Genomic DNA, 16,526 nt, shown 5'->3' on the forward strand with positions numbered 1-16,526 from the left:
CCTGTTCTAGACAGATTCACAGTTGTGCCATTTTCTCTCCATTTCTTAATAATGGACTTTACTGTGGTCTGAGAGGATATTCAATGCCTTGGAAATGTTCTTATATCCTACCCCTGATTGGTGCTTTTGAAGAACCTTATTCCGGATTTGCTTTGAATGTTCCTTCATCTTCATCATGTAGTTTTTGTTAGGAAATGTACCAACCAACTGTGGGACCTCCCAGAGACAGGTGTATTTAACCTGAAATCATGTTAAACACCTTAATTGCACACAGGTGGACTCCATTCAACTAATTATGTGACTTCTAAAGACAATTGGTTGCACCAGAGCTTATTTAGGTGAGTCATAGCAAAGGGGGTGAATACTTATGCAATCAATTATTTTCTGTTTTATATTTGTAATTAATTTAGAACAATTTGTAGATTTTATTTTTCACTTTGACATTATGGACTTTTCTTGTGTTGATCAGTGGCAAACATAGCGCTTAGCGTTGAGGCCAAAAAGCTCTATTTTGGTCTCATCAGACCATAGAATCTTCTTCCACTTGGTCTCAGAGTCTCCCACATGCCTTCTGGGAAACTCTAGGCGAGATTTGATGCGAGTTCTTTTCAACAATGGCTTTCTTTTTGCCACTCTCCCATAAAGGCCAGTTTTGTGAAGCACCCGGGCTATTGTTGCCATATGCACAGTGTCTCCCAGCTCAGCCGTGGAACACTGTAACTCCTTTAGAGTTGCCATAGGCCTCTTGGTGGCCTCCCTGACTATTGCCCTATACGCCCGGATACTCCGTTTTTGAGGACGGCCTGTTCTAGACAGATTCACAGTTGTGCCATATTCTCTCCATTTCTTAATAATGGACTTTACTGTGCTCTGAGATGATATTCAATGCCTTGGAAATGTTCTTATATCCTACCCCTGATTGGTGCTTTTGAAGAACCTTATTCCGGATTTGCTTTGAATGTTCCTTCATCTTCATCGTGTAGTTTTTGTTAGGAAATGTACTAACCAACTGTGGGACCTCCCAGAGACAGGTGTATTTAACCTGAAATCATGTGAAACACCTTAATTGCACACAGGTGGACTCCACTCAACTAATTATGTGACTTCTAAAGACAATTGGTTGCACCAGAGCTTATTTAGGTGTGTCATAGCAAAGGGGGTGAATACTTATGCAATCAATTATTTTCTGTTTTATATTTGTAATTAATTTAGAACAATTTGTAGATTTTATTTTTCACTTTGACATTATGGACTTTTCTTGTGTTGATCAGTGGCAAGCATAGCGCTTAGCTTTGAGGCCAAAAAGCTCTATTTTGGTCTCATCAGACCATAGAATCTTCTTCCACTTGGTCTCAGAGTCTCCCACATGCCTTCTGGGAAACTCTAGCCGAGATTTGATGCGAGTTTTTTTCAACAATGGCTTTCTTTTTGCCACTCTCCCATAAAGGCCAGTTTTGTGAAGCACCCGGGCTATTGTTGCCATATGCACAGTGTCTCCCAGCTCAGCCGTGGAACACTGTAACTCCTTTAGAGTTGCCATAGGCCTCTTGGTGGCCTCCCTGACTAGTGCCCTATACGCCCAGATACTCCGTTTTTGAGGACGGCCTGTTCTAGACAGATTCACAGTTGTGCCATATTCTCTCCATTTCTTAATAATGGACTTTACTGTGCTCTGAGAGGATATTCAATGCCTTGGAAATGTTCTTATATCCTACCCCTGATTGGTGCTTTTGAAGAACCTTATTCCGGATTTGCTTTGAATGTTCCTTCATCTTCATGATGTAGTTTTTGTTAGGAAATGTACTAACCAACTGTGGGACCTCCCAGAGACAGGTGTATTTAACCTGAAATCATGTGAAACACCTTAATTGCACACAGGTGGACTCCACTCAACTAATTATGTGAATTCTAAAGACAATTGGTTGCACCAGAGCTTATTTAGGTGTGTCATAGCAAAGGGGGTGAATACTTATGCAATCAATTATTTTCTGTTTTATATTTGTAATTAATTTAGAACAATTTGTAGATTTTATTTTTCACTTTGACATTATGGACTTTTCTTGTGTTGATCAGTGGCAAACATAGCGCTTAGCGTTGAGGCCAAAAAGCTCTATTTTGGTCTCATCAGACCATAGAATCTTCTTCCACTTGGTCTCAGAGTCTCCCACATGCCTTCTGGGAAACTCTAGCCGAGATTTGATGCGAGTTTTTTTCAACAATGGCTTACTTTTTGCCACTCTCCCATAAAGGCCAGTTTTGTGAAGCACCCGGGCTATTGTTGCCATATGCACAGTGTCTCCCAGCTCAGCCGTGGAACACTGTAACTCCTTTAGAGTTGCCATAGGCCTCTTGGTGGCCTCCCTGACTAGTGCCCTATACGCCCAGATACTCCGTTTTTGAGGACGGCCTGTTCTAGACAGATTCACAGTTGTGCCATATTCTCTCCATTTCTTAATAATGGACTTTACTGTGCTCTGAGATGATATTCAATGCCTTGGAAATGTTCTTATATCCTACCCCTGATTGGTGCTTTTGAAGAACCTTATTCCGGATTTGCTTTGAATGTTCCTTCATCTTCATCGTGTAGTTTTTGTTAGGAAATGTACTAACCAACTGTGGGACCTCCCAGAGACAGGTGTATTTAACCTGAAATCATGTGAAACACCTTAATTGCACACAGGTGGACTCCACTCAACTAATTATGTGACTTCTAAAGACAATTGGTTGCACCAGAGCTTATTTAGGTGTGTCATAGCAAAGGGGGTGAATACTTATGCAATCAATTATTTTCTGTTTTATATTTGTAATTAATTTAGAACAATTTGTAGATTTTATTTTTCACTTTGACATTATGGACTTTTCCATAGCGCTTAGCTTTGAGGCCAAAAAGCTCTATTTTGGTCTCATCAGACCATAGAATCTTCTTCCACTTGGTCTCAGAGTCTCCCACATGCCTTCTGGGAAACTCTAGCCGAGATTTGATGCGAGTTTTTTTCAACAATGGCTTTCTTTTTGCCACTCTCCCATAAAGGCCAGTTTTGTGAAGCACCCGGGCTATTGTTGCCATATGCACAGTGTCTCCCAGCTCAGCCGTGGAACACTGTAACTCCTTTAGAGTTGCCATAGGCCTCTTGGTGGCCTCCCTGACTAGTGCCCTATACGCCCAGATACTCCGTTTTTGAGGACGGCCTGTTCTAGACAGATTCACAGTTGTGCCATATTCTCTCCATTTCTTAATAATGGACTTTACTGTGCTCTGAGAGGATATTCAATGCCTTGGAAATGTTCTTATATCCTACCCCTGATTGGTGCTTTTGAAGAACCTTATTCCGGATTTGCTTTGAATGTTCCTTCATCTTCATCGTGTAGTTTTTGTTAGGAAATGTACTAACCAACTGTGGGACCTCCCAGAGACAGGTGTATTTAACCTGAAATCATGTGAAACACCTTAATTGCACACAGGTGGACTCCACTCAACTAATTATGTGAATTCTAAAGACAATTGGTTGCACCAGAGCTTATTTAGGTGTGTCATAGCAAAGGGGGTGAATACTTATGCAATCAATTATTTTCTGTTTTATATTTGTAATTAATTTAGAACAATTTGTAGATTTTATTTTTCACTTTGACATTATGGACTTTTCTTGTGTTGATCAGTGGCAAACATAGCGCTTAGCGTTGAGGCCAAAAAGCTCTATTTTGGTCTCATCAGACCATAGAATCTTCTTCCACTTGGTCTCAGAGTCTCCCACATGCCTTCTGGGAAACTCTAGCCGAGATTTGATGCGAGTTTTTTTCAACAATGGCTTTCTTTTTGCCACTCTCCCATAAAGGCCAGTTTTGTGAAGCACCCGGGCTATTGTTGCCATATGCACAGTGTCTCCCAGCTCAGCCGTGGAACACTGTAACTCCTTTAGAGTTGCCATAGGCCTCTTGGTGGCCTCCCTGACTAGTGCCCTATACGCCCGGATACTCCGTTTTTGAGGACGGCCTGTTCTAGACAGATTCACAGTTGTGCCATATTCTCTCCATTTCTTAATAATGGACTTTACTGTGCTCTGAGATGATATTCAATGCCTTGGAAATGTTCTTATATCCTACCCCTGATTGGTGCTTTTGAAGAACCTTATTCCGGATTTGCTTTGAATGTTCCTTCATCTTCATGATGTAGTTTTTGTTAGGAAATGTACTAACCAACTGTGGGACCTCCCAGAGACAGGTGTATTTAACCTGAAATCATGTGAAACACCTTAATTGCACACAGGTGGACTCCACTCAACTAATTATGTGAATTCTAAAGACAATTGGTTGCACCAGAGCTTATTTAGGTGTGTCATAGCAAAGGGGGTGAATACTTATGCAATCAATTATTTTCTGTTTTATATTTGTAATTAATTTAGAACAATTTGTAGATTTTATTTTTCACTTTGACATTATGGACTTTTCTTGTGTTGATCAGTGGCAAACATAGCGCTTAGCGTTGAGGCCAAAAAGCTCTATTTTGGTCTCATCAGACCATAGAATCTTCTTCCACTTGGTCTCAGAGTCTCCCACATGCCTTCTGGGAAACTCTAGCCGAGATTTGATGCGAGTTTTTTTCAACAATGGCTTTCTTTTTGCCACTCTCCCATAAAGGCCAGTTTTGTGAAGCACCCGGGCTATTGTTGCCATATGCACAGTGTCTCCCAGCTCAGCCGTGGAACACTGTAACTCCTTTAGAGTTGCCATAGGCCTCTTGGTGGCCTCCCTGACTAGTGCCCTATACGCCCGGATACTCCGTTTTTGAGGACGGCCTGTTCTAGACAGATTCACAGTTGTGCCATATTCTCTCCATTTCTTAATAATGGACTTTACTGTGCTCTGAGATGATATTCAATGCCTTGGAAATGTTCTTATATCCTACCCCTGATTGGTGCTTTTGAAGAACCTTATTCCGGATTTGCTTTGAATGTTCCTTCATCTTCATCGTGTAGTTTTTGTTAGGAAATGTACTAACCAACTGTGGGACCTCCCAGAGACAGGTGTATTTAACCTGAAATCATGTGAAACACCTTAATTGCACACAGGTGGACTCCACTCAACTAATTATGTGACTTCTAAAGACAATTGGTTGCACCAGAGCTTATTTAGGTGTGTCATAGCAAAGGGGGTGAATACTTATGCAATCAATTATTTTCTGTTTTATATTTGTAATTAATTTAGAACAATTTGTAGATTTTATTTTTCACTTTGACATTATGGACTTTTCTTGTGTTGATCAGTGGCAAACATAGCGCTTAGCTTTGAGGCCAAAAAGCTCTATTTTGGTCTCATCAGACCATAGAATCTTCTTCCACTTGGTCTCAGAGTCTCCCACATGCCTTCTGGGAAACTCTAGCCGAGATTTGATGCGAGTTTTTTTCAACAATGGCTTTCTTTTTGCCACTCTCCCATAAAGACCAGTTTTGTGAAGCACCCGGGCTATTGTTGCCATATGCACAGTGTCTCCCAGCTCAGCCGTGGAACACTGTAACTCCTTTAGAGTTGCCATAGGCCTCTTGGTGGCCTCCCTGACTAGTGCCCTATACGCCCATATACTCCGTTTTTGAGGACGGCCTGTTCTAGACAGATTCACAGTTGTGCCATATTCTCTCCATTTCTTAATAATGGACTTTACTGTGCTCTGAGATGATATTCAATGCCTTGGAAATGTTCTTATATCCTACCCCTGATTGGTGCTTTTGAAGAACCTTATTCCGGATTTGCTTTGAATGTTCCTTCATCTTCATCATGTAGTTTTTGTTAGGAAATGTACTAACCAACTGTGGGACCTCCCAGAGACAGGTGTATTTAACCTGAAATCATGTGAAACACCTTAATTGCACACAGGTGGACTCCACTCAACTAATTATGTGACTTCTAAAGACAATTGGTTGCACCAGAGCTTATTTAGGTGTGTCATAGCAAAGGGGGTGAATACTTATGCAATCAATTATTTTCTGTTTTATATTTGTAATTAATTTAGAACAATTTGTAGATTTTATTTTTCACTTTGACATTATGGACTTTTCTTGTGTTGATCAGTGGCAAGCATAGCGCTTAGCTTTGAGGCCAAAAAGCTCTATTTTGGTCTCATCAGACCATAGAATCTTCTTCCACTTGGTCTCAGAGTCTCCCACATGCCTTCTGGGAAACTCTAGCCGAGATTTGATGCGAGTTTTTTTCAACAATGGCTTTCTTTTTGCCACTCTCCCATAAAGGCCAGTTTTGTGAAGCACCCGGGCTATTGTTGCCATATGCACAGTGTCTCCCAGCTCAGCCGTGGAACACTGTAACTCCTTTAGAGTTGCCATAGGCCTCTTGGTGGCCTCCCTGACTAGTGCCCTATACGCCCAGATACTCCGTTTTTGAGGACGGCCTGTTCTAGACAGATTCACAGTTGTGCCATATTCTCTCCATTTCTTAATAATGGACTTTACTGTGCTCTGAGAGGATATTCAATGCCTTGGAAATGTTCTTATATCCTACCCCTGATTGGTGCTTTTGAAGAACCTTATTCCGGATTTGCTTTGAATGTTCCTTCATCTTCATGATGTAGTTTTTGTTAGGAAATGTACTAACCAACTGTGGGACCTCCCAGAGACAGGTGTATTTAACCTGAAATCATGTGAAACACCTTAATTGCACACAGGTGGACTCCACTCAACTAATTATGTGAATTCTAAAGACAATTGGTTGCACCAGAGCTTATTTAGGTGTGTCATAGCAAAGGGGGTGAATACTTATGCAATCAATTATTTTCTGTTTTATATTTGTAATTAATTTAGAACAATTTGTAGATTTTATTTTTCACTTTGACATTATGGACTTTTCTTGTGTTGATCAGTGGCAAACATAGCGCTTAGCGTTGAGGCCAAAAAGCTCTATTTTGGTCTCATCAGACCATAGAATCTTCTTCCACTTGGTCTCAGAGTCTCCCACATGCCTTCTGGGAAACTCTAGCCGAGATTTGATGCGAGTTTTTTTCAACAATGGCTTTCTTTTTGCCACTCTCCCATAAAGGCCAGTTTTGTGAAGCACCCGGGCTATTGTTGCCATATGCACAGTGTCTCCCAGCTCAGCCGTGGAACACTGTAACTCCTTTAGAGTTGCCATAGGCCTCTTGGTGGCCTCCCTGACTAGTGCCCTATACGCCCGGATACTCCGTTTTTGAGGACGGCCTGTTCTAGACAGATTCACAGTTGTGCCATATTCTCTCCATTTCTTAATAATGGACTTTACTGTGCTCTGAGATGATATTCAATGCCTTGGAAATGTTCTTATATCCTACCCCTGATTGGTGCTTTTGAAGAACCTTATTCCGGATTTGCTTTGAATGTTCCTTCATCTTCATGATGTAGTTTTTGTTAGGAAATGTACTAACCAACTGTGGGACCTCCCAGAGACAGGTGTATTTAACCTGAAATCATGTGAAACACCTTAATTGCACACAGGTGGACTCCACTCAACTAATTATGTGAATTCTAAAGACAATTGGTTGCACCAGAGCTTATTTAGGTGTGTCATAGCAAAGGGGGTGAATACTTATGCAATCAATTATTTTCTGTTTTATATTTGTAATTAATTTAGAACAATTTGTAGATTTTATTTTTCACTTTGACATTATGGACTTTTCTTGTGTTGATCAGTGGCAAACATAGCGCTTAGCGTTGAGGCCAAAAAGCTCTATTTTGGTCTCATCAGACCATAGAATCTTCTTCCACTTGGTCTCAGAGTCTCCCACATGCCTTCTGGGAAACTCTAGCCGAGATTTGATGCGAGTTTTTTTCAACAATGGCTTTCTTTTTGCCACTCTCCCATAAAGGCCAGTTTTGTGAAGCACCCGGGCTATTGTTGCCATATGCACAGTGTCTCCCAGCTCAGCCGTGGAACACTGTAACTCCTTTAGAGTTGCCATAGGCCTCTTGGTGGCCTCCCTGACTAGTGCCCTATACGCCCGGATACTCCGTTTTTGAGGACGGCCTGTTCTAGACAGATTCACAGTTGTGCCATATTCTCTCCATTTCTTAATAATGGACTTTACTGTGCTCTGAGATGATATTCAATGCCTTGGAAATGTTCTTATATCCTACCCCTGATTGGTGCTTTTGAAGAACCTTATTCCGGATTTGCTTTGAATGTTCCTTCATCTTCATCGTGTAGTTTTTGTTAGGAAATGTACTAACCAACTGTGGGACCTCCCAGAGACAGGTGTATTTAACCTGAAATCATGTGAAACACCTTAATTGCACACAGGTGGACTCCACTCAACTAATTATGTGACTTCTAAAGACAATTGGTTGCACCAGAGCTTATTTAGGTGTGTCATAGCAAAGGGGGTGAATACTTATGCAATCAATTATTTTCTGTTTTATATTTGTAATTAATTTAGAACAATTTGTAGATTTTATTTTTCACTTTGACATTATGGACTTTTCTTGTGTTGATCAGTGGCAAACATAGCGCTTAGCTTTGAGGCCAAAAAGCTCTATTTTGGTCTCATCAGACCATAGAATCTTCTTCCACTTGGTCTCAGAGTCTCCCACATGCCTTCTGGGAAACTCTAGCCGAGATTTGATGCGAGTTTTTTTCAACAATGGCTTTCTTTTTGCCACTCTCCCATAAAGACCAGTTTTGTGAAGCACCCGGGCTATTGTTGCCATATGCACAGTGTCTCCCAGCTCAGCCGTGGAACACTGTAACTCCTTTAGAGTTGCCATAGGCCTCTTGGTGGCCTCCCTGACTAGTGCCCTATACGCCCATATACTCCGTTTTTGAGGACGGCCTGTTCTAGACAGATTCACAGTTGTGCCATATTCTCTCCATTTCTTAATAATGGACTTTACTGTGCTCTGAGATGATATTCAATGCCTTGGAAATGTTCTTATATCCTACCCCTGATTGGTGCTTTTGAAGAACCTTATTCCGGATTTGCTTTGAATGTTCCTTCATCTTCATCATGTAGTTTTTGTTAGGAAATGTACTAACCAACTGTGGGACCTCCCAGAGACAGGTGTATTTAACCTGAAATCATGTGAAACACCTTAATTGCACACAGGTGGACTCCACTCAACTAATTATGTGACTTCTAAAGACAATTGGTTGCACCAGAGCTTATTTAGGTGTGTCATAGCAAAGGGGGTGAATACTTATGCAATCAATTATTTTCTGTTTTATATTTGTAATTAATTTAGAACAATTTGTAGATTTTATTTTTCACTTTGACATTATGGACTTTTCTTGTGTTGATCAGTGGCAAGCATAGCGCTTAGCTTTGAGGCCAAAAAGCTCTATTTTGGTCTCATCAGACCATAGAATCTTCTTCCACTTGGTCTCAGAGTCTCCCACATGCCTTCTGGGAAACTCTAGCCGAGATTTGATGCGAGTTTTTTTCAACAATGGCTTTCTTTTTGCCACTCTCCCATAAAGGCCAGTTTTGTGAAGCACCCGGGCTATTGTTGCCATATGCACAGTGTCTCCCAGCTCAGCCGTGGAACACTGTAACTCCTTTAGAGTTGCCATAGGCCTCTTGGTGGCCTCCCTGACTAGTGCCCTATACGCCCAGATACTCCGTTTTTGAGGACGGCCTGTTCTAGACAGATTCACAGTTGTGCCATATTCTCTCCATTTCTTAATAATGGACTTTACTGTGCTCTGAGAGGATATTCAATGCCTTGGAAATGTTCTTATATCCTACCCCTGATTGGTGCTTTTGAAGAACCTTATTCCGGATTTGCTTTGAATGTTCCTTCATCTTCATGATGTAGTTTTTGTTAGGAAATGTACTAACCAACTGTGGGACCTCCCAGAGACAGGTGTATTTAACCTGAAATCATGTGAAACACCTTAATTGCACACAGGTGGACTCCACTCAACTAATTATGTGAATTCTAAAGACAATTGGTTGCACCAGAGCTTATTTAGGTGTGTCATAGCAAAGGGGGTGAATACTTATGCAATCAATTATTTTCTGTTTTATATTTGTAATTAATTTAGAACAATTTGTAGATTTTATTTTTCACTTTGACATTATGGACTTTTCTTGTGTTGATCAGTGGCAAACATAGCGCTTAGCGTTGAGGCCAAAAAGCTCTATTTTGGTCTCATCAGACCATAGAATCTTCTTCCACTTGGTCTCAGAGTCTCCCACATGCCTTCTGGGAAACTCTAGCCGAGATTTGATGCGAGTTTTTTTCAACAATGGCTTTCTTTTTGCCACTCTCCCATAAAGGCCAGTTTTGTGAAGCACCCGGGCTATTGTTGCCATATGCACAGTGTCTCCCAGCTCAGCCGTGGAACACTGTAACTCCTTTAGAGTTGCCATAGGCCTCTTGGTGGCCTCCCTGACTAGTGCCCTATACGCCCGGATACTCCGTTTTTGAGGACGGCCTGTTCTAGACAGATTCACAGTTGTGCCATATTCTCTCCATTTCTTAATAATGGACTTTACTGTGCTCTGAGATGATATTCAATGCCTTGGAAATGTTCTTATATCCTACCCCTGATTGGTGCTTTAGAAGAACCTTATTCCGGATTTGCTTTGAATGTTCCTTCATCTTCATGATGTAGTTTTTGTTAGGAAATGTACTAACCAACTGTGGGACCTCCCAGAGACAGGTGTATTTAACCTGAAATCATGTGAAACACCTTAATTGCACACAGGTGGACTCCATTCAACTAATTATGTGACTTCTAAAGACAACTGGTTGCACCAGAGCTTATTTAGGTGTGTCATAGCAAAGGGGGTGAATACTTATGCAATCAATTATTTTCTGTTTTATATTTGTAATTAATTTAGAACAATTTGTAGATTTTATTTTTCACTTTGACATTATGGACTTTTCTTGTGTTGATCAGTGGCAAACATAGCGCTTAGTGTTGAGGCCAAAAAGCTCTATTTTGGTCTCATCAGACCATAGAATCTTCTTCCACTTGGTCTCAGAGTCTCCCACATGCCTTCTGGGAAACTCTAGCCGAGATTTGATGCAAGTTTTTTTCAACAATGGCTTTCTTTTTGCCACTCTCCCATAAAGGCCAGTTTTGTGAAGCTCCCGGGCTATTGTTGCCATATGCACAGTGTCTCCCAGCTCAGCCGTGGAACACTGTAACTCCTTTAGAGTTGCCATAGGCCTCTTGGTGGCCTCCCTGACTAGTGCCCTATACGCCCGGATACTCCGTTTTTGAGGACGGCCTGTTCTAGACAGATTCACAGTTGTGCCATATTCTCTCCATTTCTTAATAATGGACTTTACTGTGCTCTGAGATGATATTCAATGCCTTGGAAATGTTCTTATATCCTACCCCTGATTGGTGCTTTTGAAGAACCTTATTCCGGATTTGCTTTGAATGTTCCTTCATCTTCATGATGTAGTTTTTGTTAGGAAATGTACTAACCAACTGTGGGACCTCCCAGAGACAGGTGTATTTAACCTGAAATCATGTGAAACACCTTAATTGCACACAGGTGGACTCCATTCAACTAATTATGTGACTTCTAAAGACAACTGGTTGCACCAGAGCTTATTTAGGTGTGTCATAGCAAAGGGGGTGAATACTTATGCAATCAATTATTTTCTGTTTTATATTTGTAATTAATTTAGAACAATTTGTAGATTTTATTTTTCACTTTGACATTATGGACTTTTCTTGTGTTGATCAGTGGGAAACATAGCGCTTAGCGTTGAGGGCAAAAAGCTCTATTTTGGTCTCATCAGACCATAGAATCTTCTTCCACTTGGTCTCAGTGTCTCCCACATGCCTTCTGGGAAACTCTAGCCGAGATTTGATGCGAGTTTTTTTCAACAATGGCTTTCTTTTTGCCACTTTCCCAGAAAGGCCAGTTTTGTGAAGCACCCGGGCTATTGTTGCCATATGCACAGTGTCTCCCAGCTCAGACGTGGAACACTGTAACTCCTTTAGAGTTGCCATAGGCCTCTTGGTGGCCTCCCTGACTAGTGCACTTCTCGCCCGGATACTCCGTTTTTGAGGACGGCCTGTTCTAGACAGATTCACAGTTGTGCCATTTTCTCTCCATTTCTTAATAATGGACTTTACTGTGGTCTGAGAGGATATTCAATGCCTTGGAAATGTTCTTATATCCTACCCCTGATTGGTGCTTTTGAAGAACCTTATTCCGGATTTGCTTTGAATGTTCCTTCATCTTCATCATGTAGTTTTTGTTAGGAAATGTACTAACCAACTGTGGGACCTCCCAGAGACAGGTGTATTTAACCTGAAATCATGTTAAACACCTTAATTGCACACAGGTGGACTCCATTCAACTAATTATGTGACTTCTAAAGACAATTGGTTGCACCAGAGCTTACTTAGGTGTGTCATAGCAAAGGGGGTGAATACTTATGCAATCAATTATTTTCTGTTTTATATTTGTAATTAATTTAGAACAATTTGTAGATTTTATTTTTCACTTTGACATTATGGACTTTTCTTGTGTTGATCAGTGGCAAACATAGCGCTTAGCGTTGAGGCCAAAAAGCTCTATTTTGGTCTCATCAGACCATAGAATCTTCTTCCACTTGGTCTCAGAGTCTCCCACATGCCTTCTGGGAAACTCTAGCCGAGATTTGATGCGAGTTTTTTTCAACAATGGCTTTCTTTTTGCCACTCTCCCATAAAGGCCAGTTTTGTGAAGCACCCGGGCTATTGTTGCCATATGCACAGTGTCTCCCAGCTCAGCCGTGGAACACTGTAACTCCTTTAGAGTTGCCATAGGCCTCTTGGTGGCCTCCCTGACTAGTGCCCTATACGCCCGGATACTCCGTTTTTGAGGACGGCCTGTTCTAGACAGATTCACAGTTGTGCCATATTCTCTCCATTTCTTAATAATGGACTTTACTGTGCTCTGAGAGGATATTCAATGCCTTGGAAATGTTCTTATATCCTACCCCTGATTGGTGCTTTTGAAGAACCTTATTCCGGATTTGCTTTGAATGTTCCTTCATCTTCATGATGTAGTTTTTGTTAGGAAATGTACTAACCAACTGTGGGACCTCCCAGAGACAGGTGTATTTAACCTGAAATCATGTGAAACACCTTAATTGCACACAGGTGGACTCCATTCAACTAATTATGTGACTTCTAAAGACAACTGGTTGCACCAGAGCTTATTTAGGTGTGTCATAGCAAAGGGGGTGAATACTTATGCAATCAATTATTTTCTGTTTTATATTTGTAATTAATTTAGAACAATTTGTAGATTTTATTTTTCACTTTGACATTATGGACTTTTCTTGTGTTGATCAGTGGCAAACATAGCGCTTAGCGTTGAGGCCAAAAAGCTCTATTTTGGTCTCATCAGACCATAGAATCTTCTTCCACTTGGTCTCAGAGTCTCCCACATGCCTTCTGGGAAACTCTAGGCGAGATTTGATGCGAGTTTTTTTCAACAATGGCTTTCTTTTTGCCACTCTCCCATAAAGGCCAGTTTTGTGAACCTCCCGGGCTATTGTTGCCATATGCACAGTGTCTCCCAGCTCAGCCGTGGAACACTGTAACTCCTTTAGAGTTGCCATAGGCCTCTTGGTGGCCTCCCTGACTAGTGCCCTATACGCCCGGATACTCAGTTTTTGAGGTCGGCCTGTTCTAGACAGATTCACAGTTGTGCCATATTCTCTCCATTTCTTAATAATGGACTTTACTGTGCTCTGAGATGATATTCAATGCCTTGGAAATGTTCTTATATCCTACCCCTGATTGGTGCTTTTGAAGAACCTTATTCCGGATTTGCTTTGAATGTTCCTTCATCTTCATGATGTAGTTTTTGTTAGGAAATGTACTAACCAACTGTGGGACCTCCCAGAGACAGGTGTATTTAACCTGAAATCATGTGAAACACCTTAATTGCACACAGGTGGACTCCATTCAACTAATTATGTGACTTCTAAAGACAACTGGTTGCACCAGAGCTTATTTAGGTGTGTCATAGCAAAGGGGGTGAATACTTATGCAATCAATTATTTTCTGTTTTATATTTGTAATTAATTTAGAACAATTTGTAGATTTTATTTTTCACTTTGACATTATGGACTTTTCTTGTGTTGATCAGTGGCAAACATAGCGCTTAGCGTTGAGGCCAAAAAGCTCTATTTTGGTCTCATCAGACCATAGAATCTTCTTCCACTTGGTCTCAGAGTCTCCCACATGCCTTCTGGGAAACTCTAGCCGAGATTTGATGCGAGTTTTTTTCAACAATGGCATTCTTTTTGCAACTCTCCCATAAAGGCCAGTTTTGTGAAGCACCCGGGCTATTGTTGCCATATGCACAGTGTCTCCCAGCTCAGCCGTGGAACACTGTAACTCCTTTAGAGTTGCCATAGGCCTCTTGGTGGCCTCCCTGACTAGTGCCCTATACGCCCGGATACTCCGTTTATGAGGATGGCCTGTTCTAGACAGATTCACAGTTGTGCCATATTCTCTCCGTTGCTTAATAATGGACTTTACTGTGCTGTGAGAGGATATTCAATGCCTTGGAAATGTTCTTATATCCTACCCCTGATTGGTGCTTTTGAAGAACCTTATTCCGGATTTGCTTTGAATGTTCCTTCATCTTCATGATGTAGTTTTTGTTAGGAAATGTACTAACCAACTGTGGGACCTCCCAGAGACAGGTGTATTTAACCTGAAATCATGTGAAACACCTTAATTGCACACAGGTGGACTCCATTCAACTAATTATGTGACTTCTAAAGACAATTGGCTGCACCAGAGCTTATTTAGGTGTGTCATAGCAAAGGGGGTGAATACTTATGCAATCAATTATTTTCTGTTTTATATTTGTAATTAATTTAGAACAATTTGTAGATTTTATTTTTCACTTTGACATTATGGACTTTTCTTGTGTTGATCAGTGGGAAACATAGCGCTTAGCGTTGAGGGCAAAAAGCTCTATTTTGGTCTCATCAGACCATAGAATCTTCTTCCACTTGGTCTCAGTGTCTCCCACATGCCTTCTGGGAAACTCTAGCCGAGATTTGATGCGAGTTTTTTTCAACAATGGCTTTCTTTTTGCCACTTTCCCAGAAAGGCCAGTTTTGTGAAGCACCCGGGCTATTGTTGCCATATGCACAGTGTCTCCCAGCTCAGACGTGGAACACTGTAACTCCTTTAGAGTTGCCATAGGCCTCTTGGTGGCCTCCCTGACTAGTGCACTTCTCGCCCGGATACTCCGTTTTTGAGGACGGCCTGTTCTAGACAGATTCACAGTTGTGCCATTTTCTCTCCATTTCTTAATAATGGACTTTACTGTGGTCTGAGAGGATATTCAATGCCTTGGAAATGTTCTTATATCCTACCCCTGATTGGTGCTTTTGAAGAACCTTATTCCGGATTTGCTTTGAATGTTCCTTCATCTTCATGATGTAGTTTTTGTTAGGAAATGTACTAACCAACTGTGGGACCTCCCAGAGACAGGTGTATTTAACCTGAAATCATGTGAAACACCTTAATTGCACACAGGTGGACTCCATTCAACTAATTATGTGACTTCTAAAGACAACTGGTTGCACCAGAGCTTATTTAGGTGTGTCATAGCAAAGGGGGTGAATACTTATGCAATCAATTATTTTCTGTTTTATATTTGTAATTAATTTAGAACAATTTGTAGATTTTATTTTTCACTTTGACATTATGGACTTTTCTTGTGTTGATCAGTGGCAAACATAGCGCTTAGCGTTGAGGCCAAAAAGCTCTATTTTGGTCTCATCAGACCATAGAATCTTCTTCCACTTGGTCTCAGAGTCTCCCACATGCCTTCTGGGAAACTCTAGCCGAGATTTGATGCGAGTTTTTTTCAACAATGGCATTCTTTTTGCAACTCTCCCATAAAGGCCAGTTTTGTGAAGCACCCGGGCTATTGTTGCCATATGCACAGTGTCTCCCAGCTCAGCCGTGGAACACTGTAACTCCTTTAGAGTTGCCATAGGCCTCTTGGTGGCCTCCCTGACTAGTGCCCTATACGCCCGGATACTCCGTTTATGAGGATGGCCTGTTCTAGACAGATTCACAGTTGTGCCATATTCTCTCCGTTGCTTAATAATGGACTTTACTGTGCTGTGAGAGGATATTCAATGCCTTGGAAATGTTCTTATATCCTACCCCTGATTGGTGCTTTTGAAGAACCTTATTCCGGATTTGCTTTGAATGTTCCTTCATCTTCATGATGTAGTTTTTGTTAGGAAATGTACTAACCAACTGTGGGACCTCCCAGAGACAGGTGTATTTAACCTGAAATCATGTGAAACACCTTAATTGCACACAGGTGGACTCCATTCAACTAATTATGTGACTTCTAAAGACAATTGGCTGCACCAGAGCTTATTTAGGTGTGTCATAGCAAAGGGGGTGAATACTTATGCAATCAATTATTTTCTGTTTTATATTTGTAATTAATTTAGAACAATTTGTAGATTTTATTTTTCACTTTGACATTATGGACTTTTCTTGTGTTGATCAGTGGCAAACATAGCGCTTAGCGTTGAGGCCAAAAAGCT

The sequence above is a fragment of the Acipenser ruthenus genome, unplaced genomic scaffold, assembly GCF_902713425.1.
Source record: "Acipenser ruthenus unplaced genomic scaffold, fAciRut3.2 maternal haplotype, whole genome shotgun sequence".
NCBI classification, from domain to species: Eukaryota; Metazoa; Chordata; class Actinopteri; order Acipenseriformes; family Acipenseridae; genus Acipenser; species Acipenser ruthenus.